The following is a 17,724-nucleotide window of genomic DNA, read 5'->3' as shown; positions in this document are numbered from 1 at the left end:
TATAGCCTGCAAGATTTTTTCAGGTGTGAGTCTCCAGAGATTTTGATTTAATGGTCTAGGGTACAACCTGGGTATTCAGTGTTTTCAAACCTCCCCAGGTGATTCTAATACACAGCCAAGGTTGAGAACCATTGGCAGGTAGAGGTAGAGTGTACAATCTTGAAATAAAATGGTCCTGTGGAAATCGAAAAGGAGGGATGGGGTGAATAAGGCATTGCTGAGGAAACCATCAATAACCCAGTGGTAAGAAGACTGAGAATCCTCCTTCTCATCTTGCTTTTGTTGTTGTTTGGTTTGTTTCCAATTAGATTTCCACTCATCTCATTAGTATTATCAGGAGAATTTTCATGAGAAGATAGAAACTCGAGGCTGCTTATGCATACATGGAGTGGCAGGAATGTTGAGGAGGTCTCAAGGAGCATTCCAGCCAAAGGAAATGTTATGAGCAGTTTCAAAGGAGGGAATTAGTTTTCCAGGTATGAGCCTGAAGTTAGTGGTTGACACAATGAGTGAAGTTAGAGCAACAGGGCTGTCACACAGAGTCTTCAGTGCTATAAGAAAATGGGTCGTTCTCATTCCTTGAAAAGAAAGGGAATGAACAGATTTTTTCAAAATGGTAGCTGAGAAAGACGACCTGAGTGCAACATGAAGGAAAGTAGAGAAAACCTAAAAGCCAGGAATCTCACAGGCTGTTACAGTAAACAAAGCATTGGGGAACGGAGTCTATGATAGGGCAGAGCAGTGGAAGGGGAGAGGAGCAGGACAAATCCAGAGATGCATCTGAAGAAAAGGCAAGTTTGAAGGACCTATTGGATGTGGGTTGCCAAGCTTTGGGTATGATGGTAAGATGGTAATAAGGGATTTGATCAAAAAGTATCTATTTTGGCATTGTGGTTAAAGGAAGGGTAAACTGATTAATTAGATTTCAGATGTTCTTGGGTATCCCTGAAGGCAGCTGATACTAAGGGAATTCATCCACCGTAGGCTTTCCCTTGCTCAGAGTGAATGGGTGACAGATCGATTTCACAAGGGAAACGTAGTGGAAATAAAGTGGTTTAAAGTAGTTCGCTTTTTTGCATTCTCTATAAAGGAGAGAACTCCCTTTGGACAGCTGCATACAGTGAGAACCAGCAATCCCAGCTGCCAATAAAGAGAGCACACAATTTTTTTCCCTTTATAGACCCCCAAGGTGGAATTTTCTGAGGCTGTATCTGGTTGTGATTCATATTTCTGGCTGTGGTTCAAGCCTTGGCGTGCGACCTGTAAGCTGGTCACTTGTAGCTGAAGCAGCAGATGGTCGTTCCTCCTTCCCTTAAATGGCTGAGTCTGCCCTGAATCCTTAGGAGTGTAAATAATTTACTCTCTAGTCCACTGAGCCCAGTTAATATTACTTCTCAAAATACCCCTGCCTGTGCTCTTATATTTACTTATACTTTTCTTGCCAAGGTCTTCTAAATATCCCTTCTAATATTTATTTTATGGGTAGAAATACTGGCCTGACCCAAACTCTGAAGTAAATTGTGAAGGATGGGAGCATCTTTAGTCAGCCCAATGGGATTTTTAAGTACAACTGTCCCCCTCCCTTAGGGAAGTTTTGTACCAGAAACAACCGTGTGAGATCCTGCTTTCCATCAAGGGTTTATTGGTTAATGAGGCCTGTGGCTGGTGTGGTTTTCCTGTGTTTAGCTTTTGGAACTCTCAGAGACAGTTGCTTGGAATAGAGAGCTGACAGAATTATTGCTCAGCAAGCCTGCCGGCCACAGCCCACATGACTCCACCAACATCGATGAATTTTATGGCTGATTCAGTGAACAGAGCAAGTATTTGAAGAGGCACAGCGAAGAGCTGCTGGCATCCTGTTCTGCTGTCTGAAGAAGTCTGCAAGGCTTCTCATTAAGCCATCCTTTTTCTATCTCCTTCTACTCTAGGCTTTGTTGTTCTTCCTCAAGTGCCTGAACCGGGACTCATGGGCAACGATGACTTCAGGATGAGGTCACTGGAGTGGAACCTTGAGACTTAGCCCCCCTAGTTTACTTGTGGCAAAGGGGACCCTTTCAATTAAAACCTGCAGTAACAGAACATGACCAAATTCCACTTTACCCTAGCATTCTAGCCCTTCAAGCTACTACACTCTTAAAACAATCCGTTGCATTTGTATAAACCTTGGATATTTTGTAAAAGTACTCTCATATATTATCACATTTGAGACCCATATCACCTCTACAAGTTATATCAAATAACTGTCACTATGTAACAAACCATCCGGAAACTCAGTGGCTTAAAAGATTTCTTATTTCTCACCAGGCTGTAGGTTTCTTGGGCATAGGCCAGTCTAAGTTGGGCTTGGTCATGAGTCTGTGGCAAGCCTAGGGGTTACCTAGTCTAGGCTGGGAATGGCTGTGCTTCACGTGTTCCTCATCCTCCTCCTAGAACCATGGGCTAACCTGAGTGTGTTATTTTCATGGTAAGGCAGAGAGAGATGCAAGAGTGAGTAGAAACAGTAATGCCTCTTAAGGCCTGGGCTCGTAATTGGCTCACTGTTATTTCCACATCATCCAATTTGCCAAAGCAAGCTCCATGATCAAACCCAGAGTCAATGGATGGGAGATGGCAGGGGCAAAGAATTGGGGTCAATAATGCAATTTTCCACAGGTAGCTAGGGCAGATATGACTGTTCTTGTTTTACAGATGAGAAACCCGAGACCCAGAGAACTTAAATGATTTGCTCAAGATCACATGGAAAATCTGGGCAGGTCTGGAATGCACACCCAACTCTTATGACTTCTAGCCCTCTCTTCTTTTTGCCACACTAAATTCCACGATCCCATAACATACACAGCTAGGTAAAGGTCCATGGCTCTTTTCTCTTCAGGGATGAATCCTCATGGCCTGGTCCTTTTCTGTTCTCTCTTATGCCCCTAGGGTTTGCCTCCTTCACAGTTGTCACAATCTACTCTTCCATTTGGACCTGTTTGGGGGGGGAGGTTGGAAGTTCCTCCTACTGAAACATGCAGACACAAATTCTCCCATCCCTGAAACAGACATACCTATCTCTCCATTTTTAATAAAAATAGATCTTTAAAAAAACCTAAACATCACATGTTAGTTGAACTAGAGTGGCCTCAAACCCCAATATACTATGGTTCTTTGAAGAATGGGAATATATAATCATCTGAAACCTGTCAACATGCTTATTGCTGACTCTGAGCTTTACTTAGATGTTAATAGGTCCAGGCTAGTGTTGTCTTAGCCCTTACCTGACTGCCTTTGTAGAGTTTTTAGTTGCCCTCAAATCATGCCTCTGCCCCATCCTGCCCAGTCTGGTCTGGGTAGAATTTTAGTCCAAGCTGCTCAAACCTAGCCTGAAGAGATATGAGCTGGTATCTTTGATATAGCCTGCAAGATTTTTTCAGGTGTGAGTCTCCATGGCAACCTGTGTCTCTGGCTTTTGGTACACTTGCACTGCTAAGTCTGGCTTTTGGCATCCTAAGCGTAGAAGGTACCATCTGCCCTTAAATTCTCCTCCTCAGGGTTTCTGGCCAGCATGCACTGACAGTGTGTTTGCCTTATATGAACCTTCTAGCCAGAAGTCTCCATGACCCCAGTCTGTCTCTGAAAGCCCCTCCCTTTTCCTTAGCACGGTTCTCTCCTTATCTTTTTTTTTCTGTAATCTAACTTCCAGCAGCTGGTTGCCATGGCTGTCTGGCTATATCATTCAGTGAGGCTCCGTCTAATCTCTTTTGAGTCTAAGGGCTAATGTGCCTCTATAGCAAGGAGGCTGAGTTCTGATCTCTTTCTCCATACTTCCATGGAAGACTGGAAGACAGATTACTTGCAGTGATTTCTGGAGGCAGAAAGTAAGTGAGTAGCCTCTGTAGTGGTAGAACTAAGAGGGAATGCTGGTTGTCCTTGAGCCTTTGGAGAATATAGCTAAATCCAGAGGAAAAGTGAATAAGGACCAGCTTGGTTAAAAAAAAAAAAAAAAGGTGCAGCTGCTGGAAGAAACAAATTTCTGCTACTGATAAAGAACCTCAGGAAATTCAAACAGTGTCCAGTTGTGGTCCCTGATTATCTTGCTGACTCATTGCTAGGGAGATAAGGAAGCAAAGAAGTCTGGTTAGGAGCATTGCCATAGATATTTTGTCTCTCACTTTGGTATGGTCCACCACTGGGATATGAAGAGGAAGCAAGGAGGCAGCTGGCAGGGTGGCACCACATGCTATGATTCCTGACTTGCGTGTCTAATAGTTGACAACATGGTACAATCGTAGTCAGTGTGGGCCCTAGAGCTAGACTGCTTGGGCTTGAATGTCTTTTGATGTGTGACATTTAGCAAGTTTCTTAACTCTAAGTTTTAGTTATCACATCTATAAAATGGGTATGATGCATCCTACCTCATATGGTTGTCGTGAGGATTAAATAAAATATAAAGTTCTTAGCACAATTCTGGGCACATAAGAAGCACTAAATAAATATTAACCATTGTTAATATTAGCTGATGCACATTTTGGGTGGGGGGACATTCAAGAAGGAAATCAGTACCAGAGTACATTGAGACTACGTGGTATCTATTGGGCATTCCTTTTTTAGTAAACTCTTAAATATAGTAAAAGCTCCCATCACTGACATCTACTTAAGTGATGTGGTGGATTGAGTTGATGCTTTCCCTTCCTACTGAAATATATACTGACTAATGCTCAGGGCACAAAGAAAGGTCATGGGCAGTAAGTTACCCTTCAGTTGACCCTTACACTTCTGCTCCCATGTGTCAAGTTGATGCGTCAAGTTGATGCTTATCAAGAATTAGTTGTTTTCATTATCAGCTGGCACCGTTTATGGAGCGTACTGACCTATAGCCACTGAATTAAATGTCATTTCTCTCATATAAGGTCACAAATATATTTAGCTTGATCTGAAAAAAAAAGAATTAGTTGTTTCGTCACCAAACCCATTTTTGCCAGTTGTACTTGCTAATATAATTAGGTAACATTATAAATTTATGAAATATGAGCATAAAAGGGAGGCTACTGTTTCCATGTAAACTAAGTTTGATTCTTTGGAAGGCTTGATAAAGAAAAGTTACTTTTAAAAACTGCTCTATTGTTGAGGCAGGGGGAAACATGAAACTGGAAATCAAATGGGATGCATTTGGGATGTAGCTTATGCAAGAAAGAGTCAGAAATGTCAGCCAAAGGACCCACACTCAGAAAGAGGGTCTTGGTCTTACATCACATCACCAGATTGCTGAATGAATATACATTTGTGTGTTTTAGGTTCAGATAAAATGCTTAAGGACCATATGTATCATTTTATATGATTCTTCACTTTAACCAATCAATTACTTATTATACAAGAGAGTATTATATATACAAGAGAGCTTCTACTATATGGTCAGTGTATTGTGTTAAGTAATTTATATGCTCTGGGCTTGAAAGAAGGCCCAGTAGAGTACATTTACCAGCTTTATGGGTGAGAGCTTGTAATAGGCAGAATAATGCCTCCCCCTCCCAAAGATGTCCACATCCTAATCCCTGGAACACTGTGAACATGCTATGTTATATGGCAGGGGGGAATGAAGATTGTGGATGGTAGTAATGTTGCTAATCAGTTGACCTTGAGATGGGAAGATTATCCTGGATTACCTGGCATGGCCCAATGTAATCAAAAAGGTCCTTACGAGTGGAAAGAGGGAGGCTGAAGAGAGAGTGTCAGAGTGATGTGAGGTAAGAAGGACTTGACCAATGTTGCTGGCTTTAAAGATAGAAGGAAGGGGCCATGAACAAAGGAATGTGGGCAGCATCTAGAAGCTAGAAAGGCAAAGGAATTGATTATCCCCTAGAGCCTCCAGAAAGGAATGCCATTCTGCCAACACTGATTTTAACCCAGTGAAATGCGTTTCAGATTTGTGACCTACAGAAGAGTAAAACAATAAACTTGTGTTGTTAAGCTACCAGGATTATGGTAATTTGTTATAGCAGTAATAAGAAACTCTTGCAGACATTGAGCCAAGTTGATGACAAACAACAAATTCTATCCCCTAACCATCACCACCACTACCACCTCCTGGTCCCACAACTGTGCTTATAGGAAACCTAGGCCCTTCATACTTTCAGGTACCCTAGACACAGAATTTACACTTAATATCTGTGTCTGGCCTTAGAAGCACTATATTTACTAAGTTCCTACCATTTGCCAGGCAGTACACTAAATGCTAAGGCCTCACTGATCAACAGCATAGATAAAGGATCTGTCTTCATGGAGCTCTCAGGCTATTTTCATTATCTCTTCCCATTTCAAAACCTATATTTTACAGGAAGGTGGTTCTCAACATCTTCCTGTTTCTTGACTGAGGAATACCTTGTTTTTTGCTCATTTGTAAAACAGAGAGTTTAGGCCATTACGAACTCCATTCTTCCCCTAATCCTTTTTCTCAGATTGCTTTTGATTTGTGACTCTGGTATCTCCTCTTTCACCCATTCACCCATCCCACAAAGTGACTTTGCAGAATTCTATCATTACAGTCTTCCAACATAAAAATACCAGCAACAAAACAGATATTTCCACCAAAGAAAGAAAAGGATGGCTCCCTCATGCTCCATCTTCCCACATGGCCATGTTTGTTGTAAGCTTTCCACTCCACTCAGGTGTTTTCCTCCATCCAAAATGAAGGACCTCATGAACTCCAAGTCTCTCCCATTTATCAGGTCCAGCTCATGTCTGCCTTCAACCATCCCCTCCCCAGCCATAGCAGCTCACCTTTGCCTCTGTAGTATGCACAGTTCTGAGTCACGCCTTTGTGTCCTTTATTATTTGTCATTTTTTCCTCTATTACATGTGGCATCTGCGTTTTATTACTTTCCTGATTGGAAACCCCTTCAATGGTTTCCCACTGCCCTCAGAATAAAGTCCAAACTCTTCATCATAGCGCTGTGAGTCATCACGATCTGGCAGCTCTGTCTTCTTCTTCATATTCTAGTGCCATTCTCCACCTCCCTCATCTGTCTTAGTCTTTTCAAGCTGCTATAACAAAAATACCATAGGCTGGATGGCTTATAAGCAACAGAATTGTTTTACTCACAGTTCTGGAAGCTGGGAAGTCTAAGATCAAGGCGCTGGCAAATTTGGTGTCTGGCGAGAGCTCACTTCGAAATCCATTGATGACCATGTTTTCACTGTGTCCTCACATGGTGGAAGGTGTGAGGTTGCTCTCTGGGGTGTCTTTTATAAGGGCACTAATCTCATTCATGAGGGCTCCACCCTCATGACCTAATCACCTCTCAAAGGCCCCACCTCCAAATACCATCACATTGAGGGAGTAGGTTTCAACATATTAATTTGGCAGCGACACAAATATTCAGCCTATAGCACTATCTTCAGCAGCCATTCTGATATTTTCAAATATCAGACATTTGTGATATTTTCCATCCTCTCTTCAACCTCTGGGCCTTCAACATGCTGCGTCTTCCTGAAATGCTTATCATCAGCTATTTCTTTTCCCACTCCTGCCCCCACCCTCCTCACTAAAAATCACCCCTGTATTAGGCCTCCCTTGATAGTATCCTCCCTTAGACACATAATCCTTTAGCACCATGCATTTCTTTGTAGCACTTATTAACTTGTAATTACTTGGATTTTTTTTCTTCCTCTAGATGTAAGCTCCATGTTTGTTGAAAAAAGGAGTGTGGGTGAATGAACTAATGAATGAATGATCTTTTAGTCTCAACTTTTACAGTTGTTTACTATCTGTCTCCTCCAATTAAAATGTAAGCTTAGTGAGGCAGGAACCTCGTCTATCTTATCGACTGCTGCTGTGTCACCACCAGTGCCCAGCTTATAGTATATATTAAAAAAAAAATTAGTTAAAAAGAATGTTGGCATCTTTGTGGAGTCCAGTCAAAACATACCTTTCTTAAATCTTAGGCCACTTATACATAAAGAAGGAAGCAATGAAGGCAGAGAAAGTTTCCAGTGTTTCGGGATTCTCCCTGAACCTGGAATCCTGAAATTAACTCCATTTCTTTCCTGTCATCTAAATGATATTAGTTAATACTACTTAGAAAGTTTACAATGTTGTTTTCCTCAAGTACTTCTACATAATTTTCCCCCTATGAATTAATTGTATTTTTTGTAAGATGAACAAGCCAGATATAATTGGCCCTACAAGATAGATCAGTGACTCTTAAATATGAAGCAGAATCACCCAGAGTGTTTCTTAAACTTGCTTATTCCTAAAGCCAAGCTCAATTCTGATTCTTTAGATCTAGCATGTAGCCCAGGAATCTGTGTTTTTGAAGCTCCCTCCAGGTCATTCTGAAGCTGATTGTCCAGGAATCATACCTTGAGAATGCCTAATATGGATTTTGAATTGAGTGTTTGAGCAGTGTAATGACCTTTTCGGATAATAATATTAGCTACCATCTGTTGATAGTTACTGTTTGCCAGATACTGGTCTGTTCCAGGAGGCCTTATAGAAAGCTATCATTACCTAATTTAATCTTTTCCACTAGTCTATGAGGAAGGTATTAATTTAATCCCTCATTCTGTAAGTTAGAGAGCTGAGGCTAAGAGAGGTTAAGTAATTTGCCCAGAGTCACACAGATAATAAGTCATAGAGCCACTCAACGTATTCTGACTCCAAAGCCCTCCTCTTTCCTTTAATTCCAGGCTACTTGCCTCCCACAAAGCTTTCCTCATTTGCAGACTTCTGGATCCTTGGCAAGCTCAATGTGCACTTACCTCTCCAGTCCTAATCAGAATTATGATCTGTTGCCTTTAAAGGTGCTTTATTGCATGTTACCGAGGGAAAAACGTCTGTCTTCCTACAATTCTTTGTTCTGCATTTGTAGAAACAACAGGCCCCAGGGGAAGAGGCCCTTTTTTAGAAGAAAAAAAATGTTCTTTCTGCCCTCCTCACATACCACATTAATTATCAGCTACAGAAGAAACTGCTGAAACTTCTGGCCCACTTAGCCTTTCTTCTCCTCCAGAGCAGGAAGCAGCACAGCAAGAGAAGAGCTTCATTCTGAAGCTCAAGTGCTCTCCCACATACCATAGCCTGGGACAAAGGTTCAGAGTGCTGGGTATGAGTCCTGTGATAAGACAACCATCAATAGGTGGAATGTTTATGGAAAATAGATTGGGATGTACAAACAAGAACTCTAGTTTGGATTTAAGGTAAATATTGAGTGAAACTCCCTTTATGCTTGGCCTTTCCTGTACACTTGATACTAGGAGGTCATACAGAGACCCTCCATGAACCCAATATGATAAATTCCTCTGCATAAGGCTTTCAACTTGTAGCAGAAGCTGGGGTTGAAAGTGCTTCACTGGGTAGTAGAGGTAGCTAGGTGAGGGATCTCTCTATTGCATCCACCTCTGGCTTCCCCCTTCTCCTGCTTCAAAAGAGTGTCCTGGTGGACAACAATCTGGATACTTAAGTATGATACTAGAAGCAAAAGCCAGGAAGGGTTCTCCAGAGGTTATTAGATCCCTGCCAGGCAGGATTTAAGGTAAAGATGGCAAACAGTAGTTTCATGCCCACTCCATGCATGGTGGCTGCCTAGAACAATATAGTGAGAAGAATTATGAGGCCACATATGAGCTCTGCAGGAAAGAGTGCCAGAATTGATTAGTGATGTCTGCCATGGACATGAAAGTTTGCCAACAAATGATCTACTTTTTTTTTTCCACTCTTGCTCAGAGCTAGTAGTTCCTTAACATGATTGCACACAAATCACAGGATTCTTTTTTAAAAATACTGGTACCTGGAGCCCACCCCAGACCAATTAAATTAGATTCTCTGGAGGTGAGATTCAGGCATCCAAGCATCCAGGGTTGAGAGCCACTGCTCTGTACCATCACAGATATACAGAAGACTTAACTCAGTACTTCTCAAATGCACTTCCTCCAACAAGGACCTGCCGGTCTGGCTGCATAAGAATTGTCTACATAGCTTGTAAAATTGGGGATTCCTGGGACCAACTCCTAAAATTTCGAATTTGGAAGTATGGGGATAGGTCCCAAGAATTTGTATTTTTAAAAACCTCACAGGAGGAAGCTGATGTGCAGCCAGGTTTGGAAACCACTGCCCTGAGCTCTTCGTAATGCCTCAGATGAATGACAACTCTAAGCAGAACCTTGTACTCTAGGACGGTGATTTTCAACCCAGACTGCACATCAGCATTTCCTGGGAAAATTCTTAAGAACACCAGTGGCTGGGTCTAACTCCAGATCAATTAAATCATACTCTCTAGGGTATACTCTCTAGAACCTGGATGATTCTATTGTGCAGCTAAAACTCTAAGAATCAATGCTCTAAGAAGTAGGATGCAGGAACCTCATCTGAGAACTTCATCAGGTAGATTTCATTTCTCTTTTGCTATGGATTCCGTCCCTGACTTAGTCTAGTGCTTTGGCTTGATGTTAGGTGGTAGAACCCCTTCTGTTTCCCTAACCTTGTTTACCCACTAGAATCTATCATTTATTATGGTTATGGTGGTCTTATGGGTCTTCCTGGACTAAGTAAACATTGGCTGCAGTTGCTTACTCATTTTTTTAAACAAATAGCTACTGAGTGTATCTGAGTGTTTATAAAATGTAGATTCCAATAACTTCTACCTCTATAAAGAAAGGTTTTTGAAGATGGTTTTTTAAATTTTTATTTAGGTAATCAAATGAAAACAAGGGCAATTGATGCTTTGAAGAGACAGTCTTTGTAAAGACAAAGTTGTATTTAAAGTGAGAGGCCTTCAAGGCCCCTCACTGTGAATTAGTAGGAGCAAAAAGACAGCTTAACTACCAATCCATGATTAGCTCTTGTAGAGGAGAAAAAAGTTTTCCTTGACCCTCTTAGGGTCCTTTGCTGGGTCTAGAAATTAAACTGACAGAGACAGAGTAGCAGGGGAAAAGCATACAAATTAACTTTTAAGTTTTACATGATACGAGAACCTTCATAAGGAACCGGAGACTGGAAGGGACAGTTATACTTGTATATTTTTATGCTAGGTTTGATGAAGAGTGGGCAGTTGTGTAGAAATATGATAGGTTAAGGAGTATGAGGTAAGTGTAGTAAACTGGGGAACACTTAGCAAGGCCTGTTTGTTCAGATTCTTCTTCGGGTCTCTTTGTCTTCGGAGACAAGGATGTTCCTTTCCTCTGGGTATGGGGAAGGCATCTCACATAAGGGTTTTATGACCTGTTTCAGGCGAGAAGGGTGGGGGGAAGGTCAGAGTGACCTTCCTACTTCTGCAGTTTTCTCAAACTCCTTCAGCTTAAAATATTCAATATGCCGAGGTGCCATGTTTGGGGGTAGCATGCCCTGAACCCCATCACCTGGCTGGTCCTTTTTGAAGCAAATGGAAGCAATATTATTCCTTTTTTTAGAAGCTTTGTCTTTATGTTTGTCTGCCTCACATTAGTTGTGTAAGACAGCTAGACAACCACAGACAGAGTCAGCCTTGCAGGGATGACCACACCAAACATGGTGAGATTTGCCGAATACAGTAGGAACACCCGCTTATTCCTCAAAATGCATTTTTTTAAAAACTCCCTTTATTTCCTCATTTAGCCTTGAATTTCCATCACTAGTGATGAATGTATTTCATTTAAACATTCCCTCGTCAGATCCATGTTTTTAAATATAAACAGAACTAACACATTAAGTCCCCAATACCTCCAATACTCTCAGGAAGGAAGAGCCATGACAATCTTGGTGGAGAAATGACACCATAGAAGAGAGGTTAAAAGAACCTCAAAAAGAGAGCCCAAGGCTTCAAAGACTAACTTCTCTTTTTAATGCAAGTTGGTTTTTCCTTGCACTTCCCATATCAGGATTTACTTGCAGAGGTAACCTGTTTTAAAAATCAATGTGAGGCAAGAGGGAGGAGCCTCCACAATGGCACCTGCCAGCACGGGCTTCATGTGGTAGAAGGAGCTCCCCAGTATGTGCTGCAGCCATCCTCTGCCTCTCCGGGAGACTCTCCAAGACCAGCAGGTAAAGGAACAATCGTTTCCAGGCTGCTTAGGGTGAAGGAGGACACATGGGAGACTGATACACACTCTTCCTACCATTCCTGTTTTCGGCTCCATACTCCACCCTTACCTTCTGAGAGTTATCCTTAAAACTATCCAAAGCAGTACTAGGAGGACGTAGAATTCGCATCTCCTCACAACTAAGGCACCTACCAGGCACTGGTGGGGGATCACGGACACCTAAGTGGACAGGAGGAACCCTCAGAGACTGGCTTGTGGGATCTTGATTCACAGGCTGGAGGTCAGACCTGAGCTCCTGTGGTGGGAGCTCTGAGTCCAAACCACCGGACTAACAGAGAACCTCAGATTCCAGGGAATATCAGTTGGAGTGAGGCCTCCAGGAGGTCCTCATCTCAGCACCAAGACCCAGCTCTATCTAACTGCCTGTAAACTCCAGTGCTGGACGTCTCAGGCCAAACAACCAGTAAGACAGGAATATAACAACACCCATCAAAAAAAATGAAATGACAAGAAAATATGTTACAGACGAAGGAGCAAGGTAAAAACCTACAAGACCAAATAAATGAAGACAAAATAGGCAACCTACCTAAAAAAGAATTCAGAATAATGATAGTAAACATGATCCAAAATCTCAGAAACAGAGTGGAGAAAATACAAGAAACATTTAACAAAGATCTAGAAGAACTAAAGAGAAAACAAACAGGGACGAACAACACAATTTCTGAAATTAAAAATACTCTAGGGCTTCCCTGGCGGCGCAATGGTTGAGAGTCTGCCTGCTGGTGCAAGGGACACGGGTTCGGGCCCTGGTCTCGGAGGATCCCACATGCCGCGGAGCGACTGGGCCCGTGAGCCACAACTGCTGAGCCTGCGCGTCTGGAGCTTGTGCTCCACAGCAGGGGAGGTCACGACAGTGGGAGGCCCGCGCACCGTGATGAAGAGTGGCCCCTGCTTGCCACAGCTGGAGGGGTCCCGCGTGCAGAGACGGGGACCCAACACAGCCAAAAATAAAAATGAATAAATAAATAAATAAAATTTAAAAAAAAAAGCATACTGCCTATGTTTAAAAAAAATACTCTAGAAGGAATCAATAACAGAATAACTGAGGCAGAAGAACGGATAAGTGAGCTGGAAGATAAAATGGTGGAAATAACTGTCAGGAAGCAGAATAAAGAAAAAAGAATGAAAAGAATTGAGGACAGTCTCAGAGACCTCTGGGACAACATTAAACGCACCAACATTCAAATTATAGGAGTCCCAGAAGAAGAAGAGAAAAAGAAAGGGTCTGAGAAAATATTTGAAGAGATTATAGTCAAAAACTACCATAACATGGGAAAGGAAATAGTCAATCAAGTCCAGGAAGCACAGAGAGTAGCATACAGGATAAACCCAAAGAGAAATGCACTGAGACACATATTAATCAAACTATCAAAAATTAAATACAAAGAAAAAATATTAAAAGCAGCAAGGGAAAAGCAACAAATAACATACAAGGGATTAACAGCAGATTTTTCAGTAGAAACTCTGCAAGCCACAAGGGAGTGGCAGGACATATTTAAAGTGATGAAAGGGAAAAATCAACAACCAAGATTACTCTACCCAGCAAAGAACTCATTCAGATTCGATGGAGAAATTAAAACCTTTACAGATAAGCAAAAGTTAAGAGAATTCAGCACCAACAAACCAGCTTTACAACAAATGCTAAAGGAACTTCTCTAGGCAAGAAACACAAGAGAAGGAAAAGACCTACAAAAACAAACCCAAAACAATTAAGAAAATGGTCATCGGAACATACATATCGATAATTACCTTAAATGTAAATGGATTAAATGCTCCCACCAAAAGTGATAGACTGGCTGAATGGATACAAAAACAAGACCCGTATATATGCTGTCTACAAGAGACCCACTTCAGACCTAGGGACACATACAGACTGAAAGTGAGGGGATGGAAAAAGATATTCCATGCAAATGGAAATCAAAAGAAAGCTGGAGTAGCAATTCTCATATCAGACGAAATAGACTTTAACATAAAGACTATTACAAGAGACAAAGAAGGACACTACATAATGATCAAGGGATCAATCTAAGAAGAAGATATAATAATTGTAAATATTTATGCACACAACATAGGAGCAACTCAATACATAAGGCAAATGCTAACAGCCATAAAAGGGGAAATCGACAATAACACGATCATACTAGGGGACTTTAACACCCCACTTTCACCAATGGAGAGATCATCCAAAATGAAAATAAATAAGGAAACACAAGCTTTAAATGATACATTAAACAAGATGGACTTAATTGATATTTATAGGACATTCCATCCAAAAACAACAGAATACACTTTCTTCTCAAGTGCTCATGGAACATTCTCCAGGATAGATCGTATCTTGGATCACAAATCAAGCCTTGGTAAATTTAAGAAAATTGAAATCATATCAAGTATCTTTTCCAACCACAATGCCATGAGACTAAATATCAATTACAGGGAAAAATCTGTAAAAAATACAAATTCATGGAGGCTAAACAATACAGTATTTAATAACCAAGAGATCACTGAAGAAATCAAAGGGGAAATCAAAAAATACCTAGAAACAAATGACAATGAAAGCACGATGACCCAAAACCTATGGGATGCAGCAAAAGCAGTTCTGAGAGGAAAGTTTATAGCAATACAATCCTACCTCAAGAAACAAGAAACATCTCAAATAAACAACATAAATTTACACCTAAGGCAATTAATGAACAAAGAACCAAAAAACCCCAAAGTTAGCAGAAGGAAAGAAATCATAAAGATCAGATCAGAAATAAATGAAAAAGAGATGGAGGAAACGATAGCAACGATCAATAAAACTAAAAGCTGGTTCTTTGAGAAGATAAACAAAGTTGATAAACCATTAGCCAGACTCATCAAGAAAAAAAGGGAGAACACTCAAATCAACAGGATTAGAAATGAAAAGGAGAAATAACAACAGACACTGCAGAAATACAAAGGATCATGAGAGATTACTATAAGCAACTCTATGCCAATAAAATGGACAACCTGGAAGAAATGGACACATTCTCAGAAAAGCACAACCTTCTGAGACTGAACCAGGAAGAAATAAAAAATATAAACAGACCAATCACAAGCACTGAAATTGAAACTGTGATTTAAAATCTTCCAAAAAACAAAAGCCCAGGACCAGATGGCTTCACACGCGAATTCTATCAAACATTTACAGAAGAGCTAACACTTTCCTTCTCGAACTCTTCCAAAATATAGCAGAGGGAGGAACACTCCCAAACTCATTCTATAAGGCCACCGTTACCCTACCCTGATACCAGAACCACACAAAGATGTCACAAAAAAAGAAAACTACAGGCCAATATCTCTGATGAACAGAGATGCAAAAATCCTCAACAAAATACTAGCAAACAGAATCCAACAGCACATTAAAAGGATCATACACCTGATCAAGTGGGGTTTAACCTAGGAAAGCAAGGATTCTTCAATAAACGCAAATCAGTCAATGTGATATACCATATTAACAAATTGAAGGATAAAAACCGTATGATAATCTACATAGATGCAGAAAAAGCTTTTGCAAAATTCAACATCCATTTATGATAAAAACTCTCCAGAAAGTAGGCATAGCGGGAACCTACCTCAACATAATAAAGGCCATATATGACAAACCCACAGACAACATCGTTCTCAATGGTGAAAAACTGAAACCATTTCCTCTAAGATCAGGAACAAGACAAGGTTGCCCACTCTCACCACTACTATTCAACATTGTTTTGGAAGTTTTACCCACAACAATCAGAGAAGAAAAAGAAATAAAGGAATCCAAATCGGAAAAGAAGAAGTAAAGCTGTCACTGTTTGCAGATGACATGCTACTATACATAGAGAATCCTAAAGATGCTACCAGAAAACTACTAGAGCTACTCAATGAATTTGGTAGAGTAGCAGGATACAAAATTAATGCACAGAAATCTCTTACATTCCTATACACTAATGATGAAAAATCTGAAAGAGAAATTAAGGAAACACTCCCATTTACCATTGCAACAAAAAGAATAAAATACCTAGGAATAAACCTACCTAAGGAGACAAAACACCTGTATGCAGAAAACTATAAGACACTGATGAAAGAAATAAAGATGATACAAACAGATGGAGAGATATACCATGTTCTTGGATTGAAAGAATCAACATTGGGAAAATGACTATACTACCCAAAGCAATCTACAGATTCAATGCAATCCCTATCAAACTACCAATGGCATTTTTCACAGAACTAGAACAAAAAAATTTCACAACTTATATGGAAACACAAAAGACCCTGAAGAGCCAAAGCAATCTTGAGAAAGAAAAACAGAGCTGGAGGAATCAGGCTCCCTGACTTCAGACTATACTACAAAGCTACAGTCATTGATACAGTATGGTACTGGCACAAAAACAGAAATATAGATCAATGGAACAGGATAGAAAACCCAGAGATAAACCCACGCACATATGGTCATCTTATCTTTGATAAAGGAGGCAAGAGTAAACAATGGAGAAAAGACAGCCTCTTCAATAAGTGGTGCTGGGAAAACTGGACAGCTACATGTAAAAGAATGAAATTAGAACACTCCCTAACACCATACACAAAAATAAACTCAAAATGGATTAAAGAACTAAATGTAAGGCCAGACACAATAAAACTCTTAAATGAAAACATAGGCAGAACAGTCTATGACATAAATCACAGCAAGATCCTTTTTGACCCACCTCCTAGAGAAATGGAAATGAAAACAAAATAAACAAATGGGACCTAATGAAATGTGAAAGCTTTTGCGCAGCAAAGGAAACCATAAACAAGAGAAAAAGACAACCCTCAGAATGGGGGAAAATATTTGCAAATGAAGCAACTGACAAAGGATTAATCTCCAAAATTTACAAACAGCTCATGCAGCTCAATATCAAAAGAACAAACAACCCAATCCAAAAATGGGCAGAAGACCTAAATAGATATTTCACCAAGGAAGACATAGAAATGGCCAAGAGGCACATGAAAAGATGCTCAACATCACTAATCATTAGAGAAATGCAAATCAAAACTACAATGAGGTATCACCTCACACTGCTCAGAATGGCCACCATCCAAAAATCTACAAACAATAAATGGTGGAAAGGGTGTGGTGAAAAGGGAACCCTCTTGCACTGTTGGTGGGAATGTAAATTGATACAGCCACTATGGAGAACAGTATGGAGGTTCCTTAAAAAACTAAAAATAGAACTACCATATGACCCAGCAATCCCACTACCTGGGCATATACCCTGAGAAAACCATAATTCAAAAAGAGTCATGTACCACAATGTTCACTGCAGCTCTATTTACAATAGCCAGGACATAGAAGCAACCTAAGTGTTCAGCGACAGATGAATGGATAAACAAGATGTGGCATGTATATACAATGGAATATTACTCAGCCATAAAAAGAAACGAGATTGAGTTATTTGTAGTGAGGTGGATGGACCTAGAGTCTGTCATACAGAGTGAAGTAAGTCAGAAAGAGAAAAACAAATACCGTATGCTAACACATATATATGGAATCTAAAAAATAAAAAATGGTTCTGAAGAACCTGGGTGCAGGACAGGAATAAAGACGCCGACGTAGAGAATGGACCTGAGGACATGGGGAGGGGGAAGGGTAAATGGGATGAAGTGAGAGAGTGGCATGGACTTATATATACT

General features: G+C 40.6%; 1 protein-coding gene across 2 annotated transcripts in view; it reads left to right on the top strand.

Annotated features, from left to right (window-relative positions):
- COL4A6 (collagen type IV alpha 6 chain) overlaps window positions 1-17,724 on the top strand; it is a 288,733-nt gene that overhangs the window by 154,928 nt on the left and 116,081 nt on the right. The gene's annotated exons all lie outside the window — the stretch shown is intronic.

This window comes from Balaenoptera acutorostrata, chromosome X (assembly GCF_949987535.1).
Source record: "Balaenoptera acutorostrata chromosome X, mBalAcu1.1, whole genome shotgun sequence".
Classification (NCBI taxonomy): domain Eukaryota; kingdom Metazoa; phylum Chordata; class Mammalia; order Artiodactyla; family Balaenopteridae; genus Balaenoptera; species Balaenoptera acutorostrata.
The sequence above is the reverse complement of the archived record's forward strand: the minus strand, read 5'-3'. Positions and strand labels throughout refer to the sequence as shown.